The sequence below is a fragment of the Anoplolepis gracilipes genome, chromosome 13, assembly GCF_047496725.1.
Source record: "Anoplolepis gracilipes chromosome 13, ASM4749672v1, whole genome shotgun sequence".
Lineage (NCBI taxonomy): Eukaryota > Metazoa > Arthropoda > Insecta > Hymenoptera > Formicidae > Anoplolepis > Anoplolepis gracilipes.
The window spans coordinates 906,036-932,815 of NC_132982.1; the positions used below are offsets into that span (position 1 = coordinate 906,036).

A 26,780-nucleotide genomic window follows, 5' to 3' on the forward strand; every position below is an offset into this window, starting at 1 on the left:
GTAGAAAATTTCCAAAACTGTCAAAATACACAACATTATCTCCCCTCTTTGCGTATGCTATCCAATGAGTACCAGGACCCTCAACGTCGTCCAAATTGACAATGCAGCTCTCGTTTCGTCGTACGCCGCTTATCGGTAAATTATTGCGCATGAAAACGCCTCTAAAGAACGGTATGCGCATACGTCGTGCAAGTTGTTCCAATTGTACGTTAGTTGTTACACCCGCAGGCATTTTTAACGTTTTATTAACGTTTTTTTTTCTTAGCAGTCGTTGAGAACCCCCGTCCACGCTTGGACGTATGGAGCGAGATAAAGTCCACGATCTTCCATAGCACGATTGTGATGTTGCATTTCTTCGAATTGGCGTTGCGCAGCCTTGCTATCGTTTACAGCCTTTGCGATTCCCGCTGCTCCACCAGCCAAAGAACCGACTACTCCCAACAATGGTAAAATCGGTAAAATACCACCACGCTTCGCTACTGGAAGTATTCGTTTTTTCAACATCTTTTTCTTTTTCGATGATTTTTTCATCTTCATTCCCATACCAAATTTCGTTTTTGCCTTCATGGCCGTCCAAATAACCGTAGCAGCCGCTCTTTCACCAAGAGTCGAATCGCTCGCGGTAATACATTCTCGCGCCTTCACAGCTAGTATACGATCCGCAACGTGTCGTTCGCCGAGGTCGTTGCTTCGCGAGTAAGCTATATCGTGGTCGCGACACGCAGCGTCTAATGGATTGATATTTCGATCGCCTCTAGCCAATCGTTCTTTTAAACGAGTTCCCGGTCCGCAAAACTGATATCCAGGAATATGTAATTCGATAGGAAGCGCGTTTATCGCACGATTCAATAGACCGCTACCTCTTATAATTCTCGCTGACATTCGTAGCAATCTTTAATAAATGGTGCTGGACCGTCGATATGTGTTTGCTGCCACGGTAAATTATGATGTCGCAAACATCTACGATACCGTTGTACTTCAGAATCAGCCTTTATATGTTCGGGAAATTTGTCCCACAGTCGTTCCACGTAGCGGCTAAATTGTCTCAATAAAATAATTTTTGGTATATATTGCAACTGTTCAGAGGTAAGCTCGAGAATATGACAGTCGTCCGACAGATGAAAAAACATTTTCAATACTGAGCGGTTTCGATTCGATGCGCATTTATAAATAGGTCCTCCCATGACTCATTCTCAAAATACGGTTTGTGCGGCAAGCGACGATAATCAAAATTACAAACTTTGATAATAGACTAATGCTTGAAAAAGAAATACGCAAGCATGGAAACATGTTACCAATTACTATACGCGGTATTATTTGCGGTCCTTCAAATTGTGGTAAGACTAATGTATTGATAAATCTAATTGAAAGTCCGTACGGTGTTCGCTTTGAGAACCTGTACTGAAAATCGCTTCAACAACCGAAATATCAATATTTGGAAAATTTATTGACACCAATAGACGAAATTGGTCATTTCACATTCTCTAATAATAGTGAAGTCGTTGCTCCAAGCGAGGCGTTTCCGAATTCCATTTTTATCTTTGATGACGTGGCGTGCGATAAACAAGATACGATAAGAGAGTACTTTGCAATGGGTCGACACTCGAGCGTCGACTGTTTCTATCTTTGTCAAACGGATGCCAAGATACCCAAGCATCTTATACGTGACAATGCGAATCTGTTGATTTTATTTCAACAGAATAGTACAAACCTGAAACATGTGTACAACGATCATGTAAATACTGACATGTCATACAACAATTTTCACGCATTATGCCAGAAATGCTGGCAGCACAAGTATGGATTCGTAGTTATTGATAAAGACAGCTCGCTGACCAATGGACGATATAGAAAAAGATTTAATGAATTTGCGATACCGTAGAGAGGTTAGTCGCTGTCGACACATTAGTCTAACAACGTCTACAAAATATCCATCATGATAAACAACAATGATGCTGATGATGAACGTGAAAAGATTGTGAGAGAGATTGCAAAAACGAGCGAATCAATTCGCAAAAAATATCACGCTTTAAAAACTGGTAAAATTGAGGAAGACGTCGCTTTGGAGAGACATTTTAAGCCAATCACTGAACCTCTAAAACAAATTGTTGAGAATACCATCGATGTAGAATCTGATGCATCGAAAGTGGAGTCGTTTGGTATACCCAGAGAAGAACAAGAGAGCATAAAGCAGAAACGATCAAACATTTCACTAACTTATGAAAAAATATCAAATGGGGGACGAAAACAATCAAACGATTCATTGATAACTTCTACACCAAATCAATCAAAGCGAATGAAACAATCGACTCCGATAAAAGCTGTACAACAACCTCAAATAATCTCGTCTCCTTCCGTCGAAGAAATTTTTGAGACCACACCCGAAGCGGTTGTGACGTCGGTTCAACGTCAATTACAAACATCCGAGGGTCAGAATATGTTGCGAGAACATCTTGGTCCGCTCGGACAAAGATATATCGGAGCAATTTTGGGCCAAGATGTAAAGAACGAGATGGATTACGTATACGGTGTTAAATTTTCCGATGAAGGAATGATACTCGGCGATAAACATTTCGAAGTGGATAAGAATGATAATATAATCATGAGTGAAATATGCGGGGACGCCGGGTCTCTACGAATTAATTTTTAAGAGAATTCCCGACGATGCTGTATATACAGAGAACGATATGCATAAATATACAAGTATATTACTGGCGACAAACGCGCATAGACGTGATAGTAATGTGCGTAATCCAGTATTAGATAACAAAGGATACAAATATAAATATATAATCGCTTCATTACTTCCTATCAAAAGAAAAATTGGGAAAGGTATAAATCTACCACGCACTATGACACTGAGTGATAATAAAATCGAATACGTGCATTGGAACGATTCCAACGAATTGGTAGATCGTTTGCGGTTGCTGGAAGCTTCGCGTCGAGCAGGTAACAATGCTCACGGCAATGAAATCATATCAATTATCGAAGAGCTTCGCAAGGCGGGTCTTATTATAAGTTAATTAACATGTTGACGATACTAGTCATTTTGTCAAAACATTTCGTATTGAAATGTCAATTAATAAATTTGGAGTATCGCTCGGTATGTCGAATAATGCATACTATGAATGGAGCGGATTACTAAGAACGTATGTGCGAGATAACGCTCTGTGTCTGACTAGCGCCGGCTTTGACGCAAGGTTGCGCAAGATACGACGTGTAGCGCAACCGAAAGATGATAACGATGCTGCTAACAAACGGTACGTTGAAACGAGTGTTGAACTTTTGAGGAATAGGCAGAAAGAAATTGAGGAAACAATTATTGCGCTCGAAACGCGCGTGCAAACGCTTCAGATAATGATGCATGAAATGCAGAAAATGCTTCAGACACGTGTGCAAACTATATCCGACTCAGGAAAAGATACATAAAGAATTATACATGAACTTTTACATTATTATGAAATATGCCACAAATCAAACATGCAAGAAAAGAAAAACAACTCTGAAGAACGACTGCTCGTGGAAGAATTGCACGCTCCGGCGAGAATTTTTCCGCGTAGGCGCGTCATAGTACGCGGATACAATGATCTGTGGCAGGCAGACGTGGTTGAGATGCGTCCTTATGCACGAGTTAACAAAGGTGTCAATTACATACTCACTGTTATCGATGTGCTGAGCAAGTATGCGTGGGCCATACCGCTCAAAAGTAAAAGCGGAAACGAAATGTCTAAAACGATTGCGAAACTAATTCGAGATGGTGGAAGATGTCCGAAAAATTTTTAAATAAACAGAGGAGAGGAATTTTATAATGCAAATGTGCAAAAACTCATGAAGAAACATAACATTAATCATTATTCAACGTATTCCATCATGAAAGCCTCGATCGTGGAACGATTCAACCGCACTTTAAAGAACAATATGTGGAAATTGTTTACACTAAATGGTAATTACAAGTGGATTGACGCTTTATCCCAACTCGTTGCAGAATATAACGCGCGAAAACATCGCACTATCAATATGAGACTTATCGATGTCACTCTTACAATCGCTGATAGACTTTTAAATACAGTATACAACAATGTACCAACACCGGTACCTTTTTATTCACGAGCGGTATACCGTACGCATTGTCTATCGCATAGTCAAATCTGCTGATATCGCGTTTCATATTCTCGTACACATCGTCGCACTCAATGTGATATATAAGGCTATCTGTGTCAGTGTACATGACTTTGCATCTTTCCCGATACATTGGTACCATATAATCGTGATGAAATTCGTACAAACATGTCTTGGATATATCGAGAATACACATACCCACGTAAATTTGTTTGTAGAATTTCACCTCGAGTTTACGTAATTCCACAGCGATTAGATTTTCCGAAAACACGCTCCTACTATGAAAATTTGGTTTTGCAATTAATGCCTCTGCGCCTTACCTTCCGTCCCATTTTGTTAAAAGTTTAACATCTACACGATTGCGCACATTTTCCATCGTTTTGCTAAACAAGGCATTATTCATTAGTTTGTACAAATTTTTTTCAAATTCATTTTTCGCCAGTGTTCTAAATTTTGTGTTGAGTTCTATATAAGTACGGAGCCACGGAGATTGAGTAAATTGTAATATACGATAATTTTTGCAACACGAAGACCGTGACGGGAACATTGCTGCAGGTTGCGGTAGTGTATCACGTAACGCTTCTTATCGTATAAGGTTGCGAGAAGCTTGTTCTCACGCTTGCCAGGTGGTTTGTCGCGTGTCGGGCAAAACGGTAGGTCAGTGTGCGAATCGTGAAGATGTTGCGAATACTCGAGATCGACTTCGAGGATGTAGCTTGTAGACGAATCGAGCGCGATCGATGATACATCAAAATTGGAAACATCATCGACCCACTGAAAATCGGCATAGGACAATGGTTGACACATTGCCCATCCATATAAATTATTAACATCGAAATACATCAAGTACGTTGATGGTTTCGATGAGTCATACGATTGCATGTATTTGTTATTAGCACGCGCGTACCTGTTGGAACATTGACTCAGACCACCGCGTATACCTCGTTCGATAAACATAACCATGTCAATGTCTGTGAGTAATCCAAATATAATTTTCATATGCTTTAACATGGCGTCCCACGTGTAGCCGGGAAGAGTATAATAATACGCGGGGTCGAGCCCATAACTCTTGATACAACTCTCGCGGAAATTTTCAAAAATGTCGGCTAGTAACAAGACATCAGTTTTGAGGTATAAATCGCTATATTCGCCTAGCGTTCGAATTGAGAATCGCTTCCACACAATTTCAGCGTGTGCGTAATCGCTCTCGGATACTGTGTTACCTGTCAAGGAGCTGTAAAATGATTCTCGCGATGGTAAACACGCATCTTGCAATTTATCTACGCAGTCAATGTATTCGTACGGGAAGACGCCTTTTCTTGTCAGGAAATTGAAATCCTCGGCGGATAAATTTTTAAATTCCATTTGTAAAATTTTGAGTTTATCCTTGCTCAGAAAAGATGCCAATTTGTCGAGACTTGTTGTGAGAAATTTATATGAATCTATGAAACGTAATTTAATGTGATTTTCCGGTTTGTCTTTCGTACCCTTAACATGTTTTGTAAATGAAATATATTTTTCTTTTGTTATCGGAAGTAAATCGGTTCCCCCTTCGAACGCTGTGGCTATTTCCTCGATTATAAAATGAGAATCATAACCGTATAAATTGTGAAATACTATAGGAATGCAAAAAGATTCTTTGTAATTTAGATTGCAATTTGAATGCGCGGGACCTCTGTACCGTCCGGTCAAATGACAATGATCGCGTACGCGCGTATCATCATCTTCCACGAATGGTTTCTCACATATATGACACTGAGTCGCGCTTCGAAATTCTTTCCATTTATCTTGCGTTAAATTTACCATGGGGACATTGGTTGTTAAAATATTTTCTACACGTTGCGCCAAATTTTTAAGTTCGTCGGCGAACCACGCAACGCAATTGGCTTCGCGACGAGAATGATAAGCGAATAATGAATTATCGTACGAGCAATGTACATAATAAACGATATTAAGTACTTGGTGATGTTGATAAAAATTTTCTTCTTTTTTAACCAAAACGCACTCCAGGTCAGCATACACGACGAAAGGTAGTCGCTCCTTCCTGTTCTAGTTGGCAAATGCGAGCCGCCTGTCCTTATCGTTCGGTAACCGGATAGCGCAGTCGTTCATCTTTCCACAGTCTATTGTATGCGACTGTAGTTTCTCGTCCCAGTGAAAATAGTGCATACATCTGTAAAATAAAAGTTATATTTTTTTTATATCCTTGTTTTAAATATTTTTAGACAGTTTTATTAAGTATACATACCGATCGCAGATATATTTTTTATTCTTGTGTTTGCTGAGTTGCGAACTCACGAGCCTGGATAAATTCTTGATCCACGCAAAATGTCCGATATCTCGCGCATCTTGCACGTAGAGCAAGTTGACGTGCTTGTCCCTCTTTTGCTCCGTAAGACGTAACGAGATAATGTTTTCATTCTCGATGGTATACACATTGATTAAAATGTCATTATAAATTTCAATTTTTTTAATTTGATTAAGAGTGACTGGAAACTCAATATCTTGGAGATTTAGTACTGTTGTATAATGTGGGTATGACGATTGTCGATCTGTGTGTCTTTCAACTTGATACAGAGCAGCCACCACCGTCCACGCAAAACATGTATTGTCTTGAGATTGCACGTTAACCACTGCTCGTTTCATTATTATCTTTCGCGGTAATTGCACGCAACATCCGGCGCGCATAGGATTATATTCATTTATATTTACAGTCAAATTTAGTATATACGCGATAATGTCCATCCGCTATCGCGTTCCTGAAATTCTTCGAGCGATGCAAGGGTGGGCTCGACGTTTCGCCGCTCATACCACTCGCGTAAATCGGATGTATGAAAGAGTTCAAAGTTTCTCGTATTGATTGATTTATTGGCGTGCTTATCGCCTGCCACAAACTCGCTGTTAAACGCTGTATTCACTTTCACACTGCTGTGTTTTTGCATAACGTCTCGCACATGCTCGAGCACAGTGTCGCTCGCGTCTTCCAAAAATTGATGAGGTTCGATATGATTATAATTTATAACCGCACCAGTCAAGATAGTTGTCATTTCGCGATTTGCCACTTTAAACATTTTAGTAAGATACGTTAACGCATGGATAATTTGTAGTTTCTAATTACATGCAGCTGTGGATTTGTCATCTAACGATGACGTTATGCCGAAAAAATTTTTTTGCTGTATTACGAAAATTAGCAGCTGCACATCGGCGCTCAAAAGTTTTGCAGTTTCAAATTACATGCAGCTGCGGATTTATCACGCACACTTTAAACATTTTAGTAAGATTCGTTGGCGCATGAATAATTTGTAGTTTCAAATTACATGCAGCTGCGAGTTACTTTTTGATAATTTGTCATGTACATTTAGAATATTCAGGTGTGATTTCATCAGAAAATGTTGTCGCACCTGGACGCATGGAAAATTTTAAGCGCATTCAGCTAAAATCTTTGGAGATGTAATTATTATTTAGCAGCTGTATATAGGCGCTTGGAGAAAAAAAAACTTGCTGTATCAACAATCACTCCCTCCACATTACAATTTGTAGTGCTAAATTGTGAACAATAACCCCCTCCACATTGCAGTGTGTAATGCTAAATTGTGTTTTAATACTTAAAATAATTTAGTATCGTGTCAATCGTTTGTGGTCTCCGCTAAAGGAAGCAACATGAATTATTACGTCCCAATTATGGACACTCTGCCAAAGAAAGAGTAAGTTTTATTTTTTAAATATTTTTATTATTTATATTAGTTTTAAATAATATTTTTAATATTTATATATATTAATATTATATTTTTAATAACATTTTTCTAAAATTTTGTAGCATTTCATCCGAGTCTCGTCGCGCGGGTCGTATCTTGGGAAGAAGATATGCTCTGACCTCGACATCATACAAATATTTGGAGATTGGAATAAGCGTCGGAGCTATGTCATATGTGGAATTACTTGTTGGTGATAACCGAGGCAATCAAATAGTATTGCCTATCGTTACCTGGCACTCATTGATGCAGAAACGTGCTGATATTGAACGACATGTACAATCGACTGAAAGTGAACTATTATGGATCTGCGATCTATCTATCCAAATGATTACATTAACTGATTCTAAGATTGTTAAATTAACATTGTCTAATAATTCTTTGTATATGCATCCGCAAACATTGGTGCATTTATTCGATTTTGAAGACTGTATCGATCATATGCATTTCTGGCTGTGTCAGAATACATATATTGTTAATGAAAAGTTTAAACAATTTGTTAGCGTTTTGCAACGCAACAATATCACTAATGTTTACGATGCGGTAAAAGTAATACGTGAGAGTGATGCGTTTGACGGCAAATCACTCGTAGATTGTGAATTGTTAACATGTGCTGTAAATGATTTACTCTATGATGTTTGCAATAAATTACCGTTTTTATTACTAATTTTTATTATTTCTTTCTTCGCCTATTCTTTATAAAACGTATGATGTATATAGTTGGATCTACATTCATTCTGCTAAAGATGTTGAAAATGCTGATGTAGATGAGATGTGATACTCGAGTTAGAGGGAGATGAAACGTGATACTCGAGTTAGAGGGAGATGAGACGTGATACTCGAGTTAGACGGAGATGAGAGATGTGACATTAAAATATATATATTTGGGTGGAGCGTGTGCTATAAAAGAGTTTGCGACCATCCTTGTGACAATCTTGTCGCATCTGATAAAGCGAGTTTGGAAGAAAACGCGAGTTTGCGGTCATCCTTGTGACATTTTTTTTTATATCTGATAAAAACTTTGTGCTTATGGATGACTTGATGGACATTTCATCCAATTCGTTCGAGTCGTCCGATTCTTCGGAGTCGCCTGATTCACTCTTGTTGAACATTTCATCCGATTCGTCCGATTCGCGGTACAAGTTCGTACATATAATGAAATGAAACGGCTGTGCATTATATCTTTTTATTATAAATCTGGGATTTCTGTTAAACATTGTATATCGTGTTTCATGCTATTACCAGAAAGGTCACAGATTGGGAGTGATGTGGTGCGCACACATCAAAGTGAAATTTATCAGCAAATCCATGATTTATATGAATGTGGTAGATGTCTGAGACCGCTGTATCAATTAATACCATGCAATTTTTGTCCGTTTTGTACGAAAGAAGACTAATGCATGAAAAATAAAAACTATTATTGTGTAAGTGTCGCGATAAGATGCAGTGGAGAGAACACTCCGACGCCATCGGTGGCTCTGTGACTTCTGTGGCGCAGTTTTTGCGAAATCGTGAAATTGGTTTGCCAAAGACTCATACGAGATCGTTAAAACTGTTTTTCGAGATCCGTGACAAAATAGACTTTTTATGCGATGTGGTCAAGGAAAATACTGATATAGAATTTATATAATTTGAAGATGTTCCGGAAATAAGGTATCTTCGAAAAGTGAGGCTCCTACTGATAAAAAGAATAAGAAGGATAGACTTTTCAGAATGTCGTAACCCGAGACACTTACCTGGAAAGGAAAAGTAAATACATAAAATTAAGAAATAAGAAATTAAAATCAAGCAAGCAAAGCAAAGTATTAAAAGAATTAAATAGAAAGATTAAGAAAGAAAAATAAGACGTGACTAAAAAGAAAGCAAGTCACGGTCAAGCTGAATAAGCATTACGACACCCGAGCACGGAGCACGTCCCGCGCTCCGACCCGGAAAACCTCATCCTTCCACCCTCGAAATTAAAGCGATATATAAATCGATCGCGAGACCCATCGCGGTTGCTCGTAAGAAAGTAGCTAATAAGAGAGCCGCGCGTAAATAAGTTATCGACCTATCTACACGGTTCGTCCACACGACGACCGAATACGCGAGTTAACAGAAGTGCGAGAATAGTGTAACAGTACGACCGAAATATATTCTTTTACTAAACAAGTACGGAGTGCGTTTATTTGCTGCCTGAGTTCCAATTCTTTGGGCGAATATCCCGGAAGACCCTATCCTCACGGCACGGGCACAACATTAATTGGTGGCAGCGATGGGATTCGCCAGCAACAGTGACGCAGAAGAAATAAAAGACATCGTGACCAAACACACCCACTACAACGGAGAAGACAACCAGGAAACTTCCTGAACACCCGGTACGCTGAGACGACAGCCGGATTGCAACCTGAGAAGGCACCGACCTACCTCAAACAGCGAGAGTGAGCGATCAAATAAAACGCGGTTCATCATACTAATGTAAGTCGAACGAAAAATTTACTATTGTAACGCGTGAATGTCGGAAGGACGAAACGAACGACCAAATAATAGAGCTAACGCATCGTGACTACACAGCGGATCGGCGGAAAGAGCCATAGCCAATAGTTTGATAAGCTCGACAAAAATAGCAGAAACCGCGCTTAGAGACATTAGTAATAGAGTGCGCAAACATTTAGAGGCATATTACTCAAGCGAAAGTTCTCCCGAAAGCGAACCCGGAGCGAACGTATTAGCAGAACGCGAACTCCCGGTCAACGAAATAGATCGTAGCATAATCGCGAATCAAGACGATCAGTTATCTGACGCCGAGTCAGCGATAAGCACACCAAGCCGTGTGACACACCGACGCGAATTTTCATTGACGTCCTACGACTCAAGTATTTTTAATCTGGAATTAGAATACCGCGAGAGAAGAAACATGAACACCTCCGGTAGCTCAACCGAACGTCACTGCCGACGAGGTCGATAGGGAAATCGAACGCTTACAACGAGATAAGCGAGGAATCAGCGGAACCACGTGCACAGAGACACGCCGAACCAAGACCCGGAACAAGCGATACAAACGATAATAGTAGAGAGATGATACAAATGCTGATGCAGGAAATTCGGGACTTACACCTTGAAATCGCTTATATTCGCGAAAGACAGGAAACGCGAAATAACAGAAGCCTAACGCCAACAAATCACAGACGCGAAGTTGAAGAAGAATACTCGATGTACGATACCGTCGAGGACGCGGAAGTTTACCCTTGAAAGAGGCACGCAGCCTAATACCAGAATTCGACGGATCGCCAAATAAACTACAAGAATTTTTAAGCGCGACAACATACGCGGTCGAAAATATTGATCCATTAGACGAAGTCACTTTGTTAGGTGCCGTACTATGTACCAAATTAAAAGGCAGAGCGATGCTAGATTTTCAGACGCGAAAGATCCGAAATTTTGTACAATTAAAACAAGAACTAGAAGCGTGCTATGTTAGTAGAAAGAGCACGACACATTTGCAAATAGAATTCAATACGCTAAAACAGAAAACCAGCGAAAGCGCGAGAACATACGGACTGCGAACAGACAAACTAGCAATAGAACTATACGAGTCGATGCTAGATGGACAAAATTATGCGACGGAGCACAAGCGGATAATCTTTAAAATAATACAGCAGCAAGCCTTAGAGAATTTCCAAATCAGATTACACGACGACATTAAAACCGTGGTTCTCGAGGATACATGACACTGCAAGAAGCGATATCAGCTGCGAGCGCAAAAGAGAAGGTCAAGGGATCGGCATGTGCCGGCGCACGACCAAAGAACGCTATAACGCCCATGTATAATCATGATAATAAAAGAACTGCACAATGCCAGAAATGCGGAAAAATGGGGCATTACGGACGAGAATGCCGGACGAGTCGATACGCGACGCGATTTTCATTACCAAACCAGAGCGACCCTCGCGCGTGAATACCGTAGATAAATATTGCAACCATTGCAAAAGGACCGAACGTAAGCAAGAAGAATGCTGGATACTACACGGACGACCGTATAAGGACCAGCCTAACCGTACGAAGCGAAATCAGCCGCCACGGGAAATTAAAAATCGGTATAGCAATGAAAGAAGGAAAAAGAGATCTGATTCCGCTCAAAGTAGCGATGAGGAGGAGAAAGAAGATAAGAAGCAACGTCGACCTGCCGCCGAGTATCACGTATCACACGTAAGACGAACGCCTCACTCACACACAGGCCTAGACTTAGTTGCATTACCCATGCGAGAGGCAAAAGGAGGAAAAATAAATTTATTATGCGATACGAGAGCAGCCATTTTTCTTATCAAAGTGAGAAATCTAAAAGGAGAAACGATGATAACCAAAGATAAAATAACCCTCACGGGCGTGACGGGACACCAGGTATATACAATTGGACGAATAAATGCGACGATAAAGTTGCGAGATGAAAAAATAAAACATAGATTTTATGTCGTAAAAGACGATTTTCCGATTGAGTATGAAGGGATAATAGGAATAGATTTTCTCAAAAAACAAGAAGCGATATGCAATTACTCAACGAAACAGCTAAAAATCGGACGAAATATCCTGAGACTATACCCTTATTAAAAGATCACATTACAGCCTCGGAGCGAGACGATAGTACAAGTGGCAACGACAATCAACATGATGGGAGTAACCCGAGCAGAGGAAATAATACCAGGCGTATTTATAGGGAATTGCCTAGTCAAACCCGAAGAATTCTTATGCTCTGCGAGCGTAATGAATACAAACGAAAACGAAGTCGAAATTACAATGCCATAGATAACAGTTGAGAAAATTGAAGCCGAAGACGCAACGGAGATAAATCTCGCACATTCGACAACGGCGGAGAAAAGCCTGCGACGAACCGAGAAAATATTAGAAGAGCTCCGCACCGGACACCTAAATAAGGAAGAGGAAAAAGCGATAAGAGATATTTAATACAGCGACGTGTTCCACACCGACGGAGAGCCACTCACATACGAACGCGGTGACACATCAAATTGCAACACGAGCAGACAGCGCACCGGTTAACGTACGACCATATCGACTGCCAGAAAAACAAAAGACGGAAGTCAATCGACAAATGCAAGAGATGCTGAATAATGGAATAATTAGGGCAAGCGTGAGTCAATGGAACGCACCTTTAATAGTCGTTCCGAAGAAATTAGATGCATCTGGAAAACAAAAATTTAGAGTGGTGGTAGACTTTCGAAAATTGAATGACCTAACAATAACTCATTCCCTCTACCGAATATTACAGACATATTGGATCAATTAGGGAACGCAAAATATTTTACTACCCTCGACCTAGCATCAGGATATCACCAGATCGAGATGGAAGAAAGTGACAAAAGTAAAACAGCGTCGTTTTCCACGCCGTACGGACACTACGAATTTAACAGAATACAGTTTGGATTGAAAAACGCACCCGCCACATTCCAGCGATTAATGAATGCCGTGTTAAGCGGATTGCAAGGAATAAAGTGTCTAGTCTATTTAGACGATATTGTAATTTTTGGAGCTAGTCTAAAGGAACACAATAAAAGATTAATCGAAGTATTAAAAAGATTACGGAAAAAACGACTAAAATTACAGCCCGACAAATGTGAATTTCCTGAGAAAGGAAGTGACATATCTTGGACACATAATTACGGAGAACGGAATATCACCCGACCCAATCAAATTAAAAGCTGTAAAAAATTTTCCGACGCCAAAAAAGGTCAAGGATGTACAAGCATTTATAGGATTGGCTGGATATTATTGGAAATTTATTGAAAATTTTTCCAAAATAGCGAAATCACTCACAAAATTAACCAAGAAAGAAAACAGATTCGAGTGGATGCAAGCGCAACAGAACGCCTTTGAATTACTAAAAGAAAAACTAACGACAGCACCGGTACTGAAGTACCCAGATTTTACGAAAGAATTTATAGTGACGACAGATGCATCCGACTATGCAATCGGAGCCATATTATCGCAAGAACAGATAGGACAAGATCGACCCGTAGCGTACGCGAGTCGAGTACTAACAAAGGCAGAACAAAATTACAGTACGACAGAGAAAGAGTTACTCGCTATAGTATGGGCCGTTAAACATTTTCGACCATACTTATATGGAACCAAATTCACGGTCGTGACGGACCACAAATCGCTATTATGGTTATTTAATGTCACTGACCCCGGATCTCGATTGACCCGATGGAGACTTAAATTAGAAGAATACGATTATGTAATAATACATAAAGCCGGAACAGCGAATAGAAACGCTGACGCGCTGAGCCGACACGTAGCGGATATCAATGCGATTAAAGAGGAAGAGGCACGCGACACGAGAACAAGGCAAGAATACACGGAAGATGAGAAGCAAAAGATATTATATGAATACCATGACGCCCCCCTAGGAGGACATCAGGGAATCGAACGAACGATAAATCGAATTCGACTAATGCATAATTGGAAGGAAATAACAAAAGACGTCGAAAATTATATAGCGAAATGCGAACTATGCCAACGAAATAAACTGTCAAGAAAAAATAAGACACCGTTAATAATCACGGACACTGCCGATAAGCCATTCGGAAAATGTGCACTAGATATAGTCGGACCATTAACAATTACAACTACTGGAAATAAATATATCTTAACCTTCCAAGATAATCTAACAAAATTTAGTAAAGCGATACCAATAGCGAACCAAGAAGCCGCAACAATCGCCAAAGAATTTGCAACGAAAATAATATTCGAACACGGTATTCCAGAAAAAATACTAACCGACCAAGGAACAAATTTCCTAAGCGAAATGTTTAAGAACACTTGCAAACTATTAAAGATCGAAAAGATACAAACGACAGCGTATCATCCGGAGAGCAACGGAGCGCTGGAAAGATCACATCGTACACTAGCCGAGTATCTACGACACTATATCAACGCAGATCAAACCGACTGGGACGAATGGATCCCATACGCAATGTTCACGTATAATACTACCCCACATACAGCGACAAGATTCACACCGTTCGAACTAATTTACGGATCTACTATCGCAACCGCCAAAATCTACATATACGTACGAAGACTACACAGGCGAACTGCGAGAAAAGTTACGCGCAACGCAACAAGTTGCAAAGGAACACCTACGCAACGAAAAAATAAAAGCGAAGGAAAATTACGATAAGAAGACACGCGAAACTACATTCAAAGTAGGAGAGAAAGTCCTGCTACACGACGAAACGGTTCGTAGAGGGCGATCAAAGAAGTTAGATTCCCTATGGCTCGGATCCTATCTAATTACCGAGAAGAATTCGGACGTAAACTATATAATAAAAATGGGAAGAAGGACGATACGCGTACATGTAAAATTGAAAGCGTTCATCGAAAATTAGAATAGTAAACGGCGACGCGCGCGGAGGAAGGCGATAGAGAAGCGAAGAAAGGAAAAATAAATAAAATAAATTCTACCTTAAAAGGGACGACCGTGGCCATGGCCGCGAACGGGACGATAAAGGCTCCCGTAATACCTGAAGGCACCTCGGTCCCAAATGTGGCGACCGCGCCCTAACAGCCACCACCGGTGAGGAGGCACCGAGGTAAACAGCGCGTTCGGGATAGGCTCAAATATCACCTCGGAAATACGAGGCACCACTCGCGGAATAAAACTGCGGGAAAAGTGGTCTTCCGCGGGCTCTTCGCGAGAAATAAGATCACCACTGTCACGCACAACCTGCTGGGCACTCGAAAAGTGTACTTCACCCGCGTTAGGAGCCATGAACACAACCGAACAGAAGGAAGACAACGCGGATAAACTGCACGGGATCGCGACTGAAGACTAACTAAGAGCAAGGAAAGAACAGCGAACGCAGCCACATATACAAAAGCGCAACGCGAATAAAGAATGCACGAAACATTCTAAGAAAGCGCAGTGATATAATATAATACTATTTATATTACAGGAGTCTAATTACTTGGAGCACAGTCAGGACAGAAAAAGCTGACACCGACGAAGCCTGGGAGATAGAAAGATTCTCACAGGAACCAGGCATATATTTCGAGAAGATAAGAAAAATCAATCAAGTAGAGTCCACATGGAAAATGGTAATCAAAACGGACATTTCCGCAATAGATCACCGACAAGAGCAGTTAGCAGGATACATGGTGTAAACGAGAGATTATGCTATGACAAACCTCTGGAAGAAAAAATGAAAAGAACTTGCAGCCTCTTACTGCAACTGACAGAACAGGAGTACGAAAAATCAGTAACTCTATTAACACGTCTAAGAATGACCTATCGGTTAGCAAGGAAAACAAGGAGAGGACTCGGAGATGGACTAGGAACCATAGCCAAAACACTATTCGGCACGATGGATGCCAACGACGAAAAAGTAATCAACGAACAATTGAAAATGCTAGAAGGAAATCAAGAAACACTACAGCATGCGTTGAAGAATCAAATTAAAGTGTTAAACGCAACCATTGCACATGTAGAAGAATCAGAAAAAATAATACAAGAAAATGAAGACAAGTTTTTAAATGTGACAGAGAAAATGCGACAAAGCTGGATACAGATGAAAACAGGATTCGGACACAGAGAAGAGATGGACGGACATTTCATCGTATTAAACGCGATCATCAGAAGATTAATAACGAATATTACCGATATCGTAACGCATTTAAATAGCGCGAAAAGCGGAATAATAAACATAAGAGTACTACCGATCGAAACCATAATAAATAATCTTAAGGAAATCGCGGCACAAATACCGCAAGGAACGCACTTTCCGTTCAACATTGCACCAGAAAATTGGGAAGAAATCGAGAAATTTATAGAAATAAGCGCATACTACGATAGTATAGGAATAATTACGATAGTAAGATTTCCATTAATAATGTACCCTACATACGAGATAATAAAAGCAATCCCTCTACCCGTCCATAAACAAGACGACACATTTATATGTACAGAAGTAACCCAACCGATAATAGCGATAGACACCGATAGTCGAACGTATTTTACAACCACGGAAAGCGAATTAGAAAAATGTATGCGAAACGACAACCAATATGTATGCGAAAGAAGTCATCCGACACATCACATAGACAGCCAAGCGTTATGCGAGGTACAGACATACGTACGAACAGACACACATACAAACAGCTGCAACACACGACACATACACGCCAACTCAACGATATGGATAACGCTGAGTGACGCGAACTCGTGGATATACTCCGCTAGGAAAAGACAACCAATAGAAATAACATGTAGTAACGGAGTAACAAAGAAAACCGAAATCAAAAGGTCAGGGCGAATAACAATAAAAGAAAAATGTAAATTAGTAACGCCCGACATAATAATAAAAGCGAACAAACCCTCCACAACAACGTATATAAATACAAAGATACCCGACTACAACTTGACAAACATATTGAAAAAACAGACGAACGAACCAAAAGACAAGGTAGAAAGCATAAAATTACGAAAAATAATACGGAACCCATCCGAATTAATGAAACTGTAACACACTGACCGAGACAGATAGACAGATAAATAAAGACAGTCTACTAATACGAAAACATGTAATCTATCCCGCGATATCAGGTATCACAGGAACAATAATTATACTCAGCATTGTAGTGTTAACTCACCTAGTTAGAAGAAGGAAGCAAACGAAAAAAGAACAACAGGACGAAATAAGCACAATTCAAATAAGCACACCACGAGTACAAAGAGAAAAAATTTATGACAGACCTTACCAACCCGACACAACACTAGATGACGGAAACAACACAGCCATGTTATATTAATAAGACAGACTGTAAGAACATAGACTAAGAAGCGAAAATAAGGTAAAGAAAATTTACCGCTAGTAAATTTTCTTTTCTCAAAGGGGGAAGGATGTCGTAACCCGAGACACTTACCTGGAAAGGAAAAGTAAATACATAAAATTAAGAAATAAGAAATTAAAATCAAGCAAGCAAAGCAAAGTATTACAAGAATTAAATAGAAAGATTAAGAAAGAAAAATAAGACGTGACTAAAAAGAAAGCAAGTCACGGTCAAGCTGAATAAGCATTACGACACCCGAGCACAGAGCACGTCCCGCGCTCCGACCCGGAAAACCTCATCCTTCCACTTTCGAAATTAAAGCGATATATAAATCGATCGCGAGACCCATCGCGGTCGCTCGTAAGAAAGTAGCTAATAAGAGAGCCGCGCGTAAATAAGTTATCGACCTATCTACACGGTTCGTCCACACGACGACCGAATACGCGAGTTAACAGAAGTGCGAGAATAGTGTAACAGTACGACCGAAATATATTCTTTTACTAAACAAGTACGGAGTGCGTTTATTTGCTGCCTGAGTTCCAACTCTTTGGGCGAATATCCCGGAAGACCCTATCCTCACGGCACGGGCACAACAAGAAAAAGGAAGAAAGCGATTTGCCTCTCACGCAATTAATACACACATATGGTAAACAAAAAAGTTCTGCATGATTTGTGTATATATTTATCATTTAGAAAATTTTAAAGATATTAATAATGATGTATTTTTTCAGAAGACGCTGTGGTGCGCTCTCCCTCCCTACCCTTATTTTAATTTTTTTTTATCTTTTATATTATCTATTTTATATTGTATATTTTATATTTTTTATGCTATTCAATTATAATTATCTGTATGAATGCTGTGTAGAGCGACAGTCCGCGTCAGCTTTTAATTTTTTTATCAGCTGTGAAGAGTAAGCATTCGTACTAACTCTTATGTCATGCACATCCCCTACCCATTTTTTCATCGAGACGTTACCTAGTCTCCGCTGGAGCTAGCATAAAGTATCTGACTGTGATCCAGTGAGTTGATTTGTGAAGTGCAGTTCTTTTTGTAAAGAATTTAAGAATGTCGCAAGTAGTCGCGTTTATTGAGGTGATGTTCGAGACGGGGTACCGCCACCTACGGGTACCTGAATGGGTGGCATATCGCGGACTTCTCTCTCCTCTCCCTAATCCCCTCGTCTACCGGCTGCATCGCGGACCTCTCTTCTCTCTCCGCAATCCCCTCGTCTACCGGCTGCATCGCGGACCTCTCTTCTCTCTCCGCAATCCCCTCGTCTACCGGCTGCGTCGCGGACCTGCGTGACGTCATCCCCCCGCGCCCGCGGGTCCCCCCGCCCTTGCATCCCCCTCGAGCACCAGAGTTAGAACCCCTATTATATCACTACTCGCATTGATATAATGTATTTCGTCTTACAGTTGTTACGTTGACTCTGCTGTGTATAAATTTGTATTTCACATGGTGCATTTAAATTTACTCTATATGTCGGTGTCGCATGTTTAAATGTGTATTGTGAGTTAATGTTAATACAATTTTTTAAATCTTTTTCTGTTACTATAACGTATGTTAGCTTTTCTTTGTCTACCGCAATTATTTTATTGCTAATTTCTGTTACTGCGAATACATTATTATAACTGAATACAGGTAACGCAATTACATTCATTATGGTATAGCTCGGTTGCGCAATTAATGGGAAGATTAGAATAGTATAAATAATTGCTTTATCGCTGAATGCGCTTATTTTCGCGTATTTTTCTATAGTAAGCCAATCTTCGGTGTACTTGAAAAGGGAAGTACAGTCCTTGTGGCAACTGCTGTGTTGCTTCCTTTAAATGTGTTATTATGCTATCTATCGGTGTTAATCTCGGATGCATTGCTCCGTTTTTTGTATATGTTAGATATTCTATAATGTTATCCGCGTCGCGTATTAATTCTGCTATTATTGCGGTAATTATGGTAAAGTGTTCGTTTATCTCGCTGCGTTCTATATACTCGTTTCTGTAAGAGGTATTCGTTACGTTGTATTGTGTTTTCGATTTTATCAATATGCCCGATAGTCGTATTTATTATTTTAATTTAATTTTGTACGGCATGCTGTATTGTTTTTTGACTGTTTTCTAATATGTTAAGTTGTTCGTTAATTCGTTTTTCGTCGTTAACGTCCATTGTGCCAAATAAAGACTTTGATAAGGAACCTATTCCATCTATGAGTCCTCGTCGTTTATTTGTCTGTTTTTTGTATATCGTTTTAATTTGTATTATAACATTTTTTGAATATTTTGCTTCTCTTTTTGTTAGGATGTCTAGGTTCACACATGTATCTCGAAGATAATGAGTGTGAAATTTCATAGTTTCGCATAATTTTTCGGTCTGTTTTAAATATTCGTTTATTTGCTCGTATCTTTCGTCTAAGTTTGATAAATCTAATTTTATTACTAGTTTCCAGTTTTCTTTTGCGTAGTGGATTTGTCCGATTTCTTCGAAGAATAACCCTGGATTATGTTTAAATTCTTGTATCTGGTATGAGAGATTCGTTTCGTCGTCTTTCGTGTGACCTTTGCTGATCCAGCAGGCGAATGTCCTGTAATATCATATTATATTTCATTTTATTATATTTTATCTCTTGGGTGTCGCTCGCCTTCTCTGACTTCGCGGGGTTCGCGCTAATCCAACGGGTGATACACCGGTAATATTACAATGTTGGTTTGGTCTCTTAACGACTTTTTTTGAGGCAGATCTCACTGTCATATAGGCAAGATGCAACGATTTTTATTGCACTGGAGTTTGCCGATTTGTCGCGAGTGTGATGAGTATCGGGATGGTATTCATTCCGATATCTGCCGCGATTGTTTTCGGGGTCGCTTGCCGGTTGTGGGTTTACCGCCGCCGGTGGACCCCGTAGTGCGGGCGCGGAGTGCCGTTCTCCGAAGTTCCCGGATCGCGGGGGGCACATTGTCCCTCCGCGTTACTTTTGCTAAACTCGGTGTGAGGTTTGTGCGGGCAGTGGTGCTTGTCCTGGATCCAATGCATCCCGTCCGCGTGGAGCTGATGAAGGTCCACGATCAGTTTGATTTCTTCGAGTTGAGATGTCGCCGGGGGGAGGAGGAGGAGGACTAGGACACGGATCCTTGAAGAAGGTGAGTACTAGTTTTCTATATATGGCTTAAGCTTGTTTACGTGTAAGCGGGTGCTTTTCCTTCCTTTCTTTACCGTGTAGTTGATATTCAAATGCTTTTCGATTATTATGTACGGTCCGATCCATAGAGATTCGAGTTTTTTCGATCTTCCGCATCGTAGCGTTTCATCGTAAATGAGTACTTTATCGCCGATTTTGAACTTTGTTTCTTTTGCGGTTCGATCGTAGTGTTCCTTCGATTTCAATTTTTTCTCTGTGAGATTATCTTTTGCAACTTGATTCGTGGTGTGTAGTCTTTCTTTTAGCTCTTGCGCGTAATCGTCATAGTTGTATGTCGGTTGTGGTGGTTTCGTTAATGCTGTCGATATTTCGGCTTGGTGTCCGTATACTAGCTCGAAGGGCATGTATCCTGTAGCTGTATGTGGCATAGTGTTGTAGGTGAACATCGCGAACGGAATCCATTTGTCCCAGTCAGTCTGATCATTATTAATATAATGTCGTAGATATTCTGTTAATGTTCTGTGCGATCGTTCTAACGCGCCGTTACTTTCAGGATAATACGCGGTCGTCTGAATTTTATTTATTTTTAATAATTTACACGTATTTTTAAATATTTCGCTTAAAAAATTTGTGCCTTGATTGGTTAAAATTTTTTCCGGTATTCCGTATTCTAAAATTATTTTCGTGGTAAATTCTTTACTCACGGTGTTCGCTTCTTGATTTGGTATCGGTATTGCTTTACTAAATTTTGTCAAACTATCTTGAAAAGTTAGTAAGTATTTATTTCCAGTATTAGTTATTGTTAATGGACCGACTATATCTAATGCACATTTTTCGAACGGTTTACTCGGTGTATCGGTGATAACGAGGGGTGCTTTAAATCGTCGCGATAATTTATTTTTTTGGCAAGTGTTACATTTTTTAATGTATCGTTCGACGTCTTTCGTTAACCCGGTCCAATTGTGCGTGAGGCGAATTCTGTTTATCGTCCTCTCGATACCTTGGTGTCCTCCTGTGGGTGCATCATGATATTCATATAATATTTGTTTCTTTTCATCTGCGCTATAGGCACGTGTCGCATCGTTGCTATCTTTCTCGTCCTCTTCTTTATCTCTTTCTTTGCTGCTGATATCATCCATCTCTTCGTCTTCGGCGGTGAGGATCTTTTCTCTCTCTTGCTCGTCGTCGTCTCGCGTTACGTTGCGGCTTAGCGCATCGGCGTTCGCGTTTGCACGTCCGGCCTTATGTATTATCTCATAATCGTACTCTTCTAATTTTATTCGCCATCGAATTAATCGTGATCCTGGATCGTCCACGTTAAATACCCATATTAGAGGTTTGTGATCTGTAATGACCTTAAATTGTGTTCCGTACACGTAGGGTCTGAAATGCTTTACAGCCCATACAATAGCTAATAGTTCTTTTTCGGTAGTGCTATAGTTCTGTTCTGCGCGGTTCAGTACTCGGCTGGCGTAAGCTATCGGTCGGTCGCTGCCTATCTTTCCTTGCGATAAGACCGCTCCGATCGCGTAGTCGGATGCGTCTGTAGTTATATTAAATTGTTCAGCGAAATCTGGATATTTTAATACGGGTGCCGTTATTAATTTATTTTTAAGTACTTCGAAAGCATTTTGTTGCTCTGCGGTCCACACAAATTTTTCGGTTTTCTTTGTCAATTTCGTTAATGGTTTAGCTATTTTTGAGAAATCTTCTATGAATCTTCGATAATAACCGGCTAGACCTATAAATGATTGGATATCTTTCACCTTTTTTGGCGTCAGGAAATCTCTTACCGCTGTTAGTTTAGACGGGTCAGGAGATATTCCATGTTCTGATATTATATGGCCGAGGTACATTACTTCTTTGCGTAGGAATTCGCATTTATCCGGCTGTAATTTTAAATTATTAGTTCGAAGTCGTTGCAGCACTTCCTTGAGTCGCTTGTTATGATCTTCGAAGCTTACTCCGTAAATGACGATGTCGTCTAGATAGACCAGGCATTTGAGTCTTTGTATTCCTGTCAATACAGAGTTCATTAATCTCTGAAATGTCGCTGGTGCGTTTTTCAATCCAAAGGGCATTCGGTTGAACTCGTAATGTCCATACGGAGTTGAAAAGGCAGTTTTAGGCTTGTCCTCTTCGGCCATTGGTATTTGATGATATCCAGATGCTAGATCTAATGTTGTGAAGTATTTTGCGTTTCCCAGCTGGTCCAGTATATCCGTAATATTAGGCAGAGGGAAGGAATCGCCGATCGTCAAGTCGTTGAGCTTTCGAAAGTCTATAACTATTCGAAGTTTCGGTTTACCTGATACGTCGGTCTTTTTTGGTACTACTAATAGCGGAGCATTCCATTGACTCGCGCTGGTACGAATTATTCCGTCTTCCAACATTTGTTGCACTTGTTTATTTACTTCCGTCTTATGTTTCTCCGGAAGGCGATACGGTCTTACATTTACCGTTGAGGCGTCTACGCGCGTATTTATTTCGTGCGCTACCGTCGCAGTGCACGACAGTGGTTCTCCATTCAGATGAAATATGTCGCTATATTCATCACATATTCTTGAGAGTGTCTGTCGTTCTTCAGAGTTAAGATGCTGTGTTCGCAACAATTGTCAGATGCGCTCGTTATGTGGGGTATTTTTATCGTCCGTCCCCACGGCTATTGTATAGATACCGTGCGGGTTATCTTTATCGATGTCGTCTATAGTTACAACAGGTGTACGTATCTCAATAGTCTCGTCTGTTGTGTTGATAACGCTGATTGGGCAGAGAAAGTTTTTCGGTTCTACCAGACATCTTTTTATATATATTCCAGGGGCTGTTTCTTTCGCACGTACTATTCCCGTTTCGTTTCGATTAGTCGCGGCTTGCACGATGATTTCACTGCGTGGTTTCAAGATGATTTTAGTATATGGTTGCATCTTGAGTACATCCGTACCGATTTTTAACTCTTTATTTTTGTAATCGCAGGATACCTTTTGCTTCCTTAGGAAATCGATTCCTAATATCCCGTCGTATTCCATGGGAAAGTCGTCTTTTACTACGTAAATTGCATGTTTAATGTCTTGTCCGGTTAGATTAATTGTTGCATGCATCTTCCCTATTGTATATACTTTGTGTCCGGTTATTCCTATTAACGCTAATTTTTTATTGTATATCAATGTTTCGCCTTTTAAATGCTTTACTTTTATTAGTGATATGGTCGCACCGGAATCGTATAGCATGTTTATGCGCCCTGTCTTCGTTTCGCGTATGGGCATCGTTACGACGTCGAGTCCTTGTTTATCTCGCGTCTGTCGTACGTGTGTCACCTGATATTCCAGCGCGCGCTTTGCCTTGCTATCGCTTCTTTCTTCTTCGTCGTTACTACGCTCGGAGTCGGAACTCTTTCCTCGCGTCTTATAACGCGTTCCTTTTGAATTATTTTGAATATCGCTCGATTTATTCGCGTTATTCGGGTTTTTTCGATCCTGTGGTTTTCCTTGCGGTCGGCCGTTTAAAGACCAACACTCGTCGCGATTATGTCCGCGCTTTTTACAATACTTGCAAAATTTTTCTACCACATTGACGCGTGGTCTTTCGGGTTTCGGCAGAGCGTATCTGCTCATTCGACAATCTCGTCCATAATGTCCTATCTTGCCGCATTTAAAACATATTGCATTAGTATCTCGAGGCGGTCGCGAGTAATTCGAGTCGAGTTTATTTTTATTTTGATAACTGTTTGTTCTCGCTCCCATCGGCTTGATAAGTTTTTCTTCCGAGCTCGCGCCGTTTATCGCCTCTTGCAATGTCGAAAAGCGTTGTGACCGTACGAGTACTTTCAAGTCGTCGCGTAGTCCGATTTGATAATTAATTAACGCTTGACCTCTGATAGTTTGCTGAATTGTGCGTTTTTGTTTTAGAGTATGCTCTTTTCCTTCGGTCATAGAGTCATATAATTTCATAGCTACTAGATCGACTCGCTGTCCAAACGCGTAGGCGGTTTCGCTTGTTTTTTGCTTTAATGAATTAAATTCGACTTGCAAGTGTGTCGTGCTTTGTTTCGTTTGATAACAAGCTTCGAGTTGCGTCCGAAATTCATCGAAAGTGCGTATATCGCGCGTTTCAAAATCTTGTCGCGCTCTTCCGCGTAACTTTGTATATAATATCGCCTGCATAAGAGATTCTTTGTCTGCCGGACTTGTATTTTGTATTGCGTATGTGCATGAATTCAAGAAATCTTGCAACTTGTGTCGCGATATTCCGTCAAATTCCGGAATCATTTGTCTCGCTTCCTTTAACGTCAGGAAATTGGGTGCCATACGTCGGTTTCTAACGTCGCGATCGGTCCGTCCGTAATATATGCTCTCGGAAAGTTCTTCTCGACGGCTTGTATTTTGATCGCGTTGCTGTAGTTGAGCTACTTGCTCTATTAAGAATTGTATTGCGTAGCGCATTTCTCTTAACATTGCGGACGTAGAATCGTTTGTCGATTCTTCTCGCGGTTGTATCGGTTGATTAATTGTTCGTCGCAATCGTGCGATCTCGTCGTCTACCGCGTCATTAGACACGTTTGCGGACGTAGACGCGCGGGGATTTTGAGCTTCTGCCATTTCGCGCGTTCGTGCGTAGATTTCTTCGGGATCAAAAATCTCGCTCTCGTAAGATGTCAATGAAAATTCTCGCCGGAGTGATACCTGGCTTGGAGTTCGACTAAGATACGGTCTCGTTCGTCTGGTTGAGTCGTGTAAATCGTCAGTGGGGTAAGTCTGATTATTTTCAACAAGACTCGCGTCGAAACTCGTAAATGGAAATTCGCGTTCTGTTATAACATTGCTCGGTAGCTCTGTGTCGCTATCACTCGAGTATCGAGTTTCGAGGTTCCGTCGGATACTATCGCGTATGTCTCGGAGCGCTTCTACGGCTACACTCGCGGGACTTAATTCGCAATATTTTATAGCTCGATTTGCTCGTTCGCTAAGCAACCACGACTTATTTGCTATCGGTTTCGGTAAGTTTCTTCCTTCCGACATTCACGCAAATTTAATTAAAATTAATTTGGTTCGGACTTACAGTAGTAGTATCGCTCGCATATTCGCTCGCTGTCTCGGTTTTCGCTGACGTTGCGTCCTTCGCTCGACGGCTGATAAGGCTGGCGGTCGCGTTCCGGCGGCGATGCGTCGTCGATGGAGTTGTCGTAGGTCGGGCGGCTTGGCGGCTCGCGTCCTTGCTCCAATTCTGCGATGCTCTGTTTATTTCGTGGTTCGTAGTCGTCTGTTCTGCATGTAGTTTTTTCTTGGCTTCTTGATGTCCGTCAGTGTTTACTAACTTTCTGACGTGCCTGCCTGTTATATATTATAAGAATGGACTATAAATACCAGCCATAGCGCTCCCGTGCTCTATATCTAATATCTCTATGGTTGAAATGGCCGCGTAGTGTGGAGTCAAAATGACGGTTATTTTTTCTCTAATTACGGTACTTTATAATCTAGTGACTTTACTGGTAAGGTCGGGTCTACAATAGATGTAGTAAGCCGTAAGAAATTAAGGGTCTACCGGAGGCACTGTGGAGACGGCCGGCTGCGAACTACGGATTTGTTTTTGTCGTATTACAGCTAAAATTTAGAGAAAATCACAATAAAATTATGATATTTTTAATCAGCAACATTGTCCGCAGGTTCGTAAAGAGCGATTTTTTTGGAAAAAAGGTCGAAATAAAATTTCCAAAAATGTGTTGCTGACCGCGAGTTATTACGGATCAGGTGTAGCTGCTCCTTGAATTCGAATTAAATTTATTATAAATTTTTAAGAGTCAAATTGCAAAATCCGGCTCTTTACGAACCTTCTAATTTTTATAAAAAATATATTTTAAAAAATTCATAAAGAAATATAACTTTTTCGAAGCTGAAAACGAAAAATTAGAATATGGCTATCTGTACCTAAAATACAGCTAACGAATCGATAT

General features: G+C 40.4%; 1 protein-coding gene and 1 pseudogene across 1 annotated transcript in view; both read left to right on the forward strand.

Moving 5' to 3' along the window:
• LOC140672728 (uncharacterized) overlaps positions 1–26,780 on the forward strand; it is a 193,289-nt gene that overhangs the window by 131,793 nt on the left and 34,716 nt on the right. The gene's annotated exons all lie outside the window — the stretch shown is intronic.
• Positions 1,937–3,023, forward strand: LOC140672734 (uncharacterized; annotated as a pseudogene).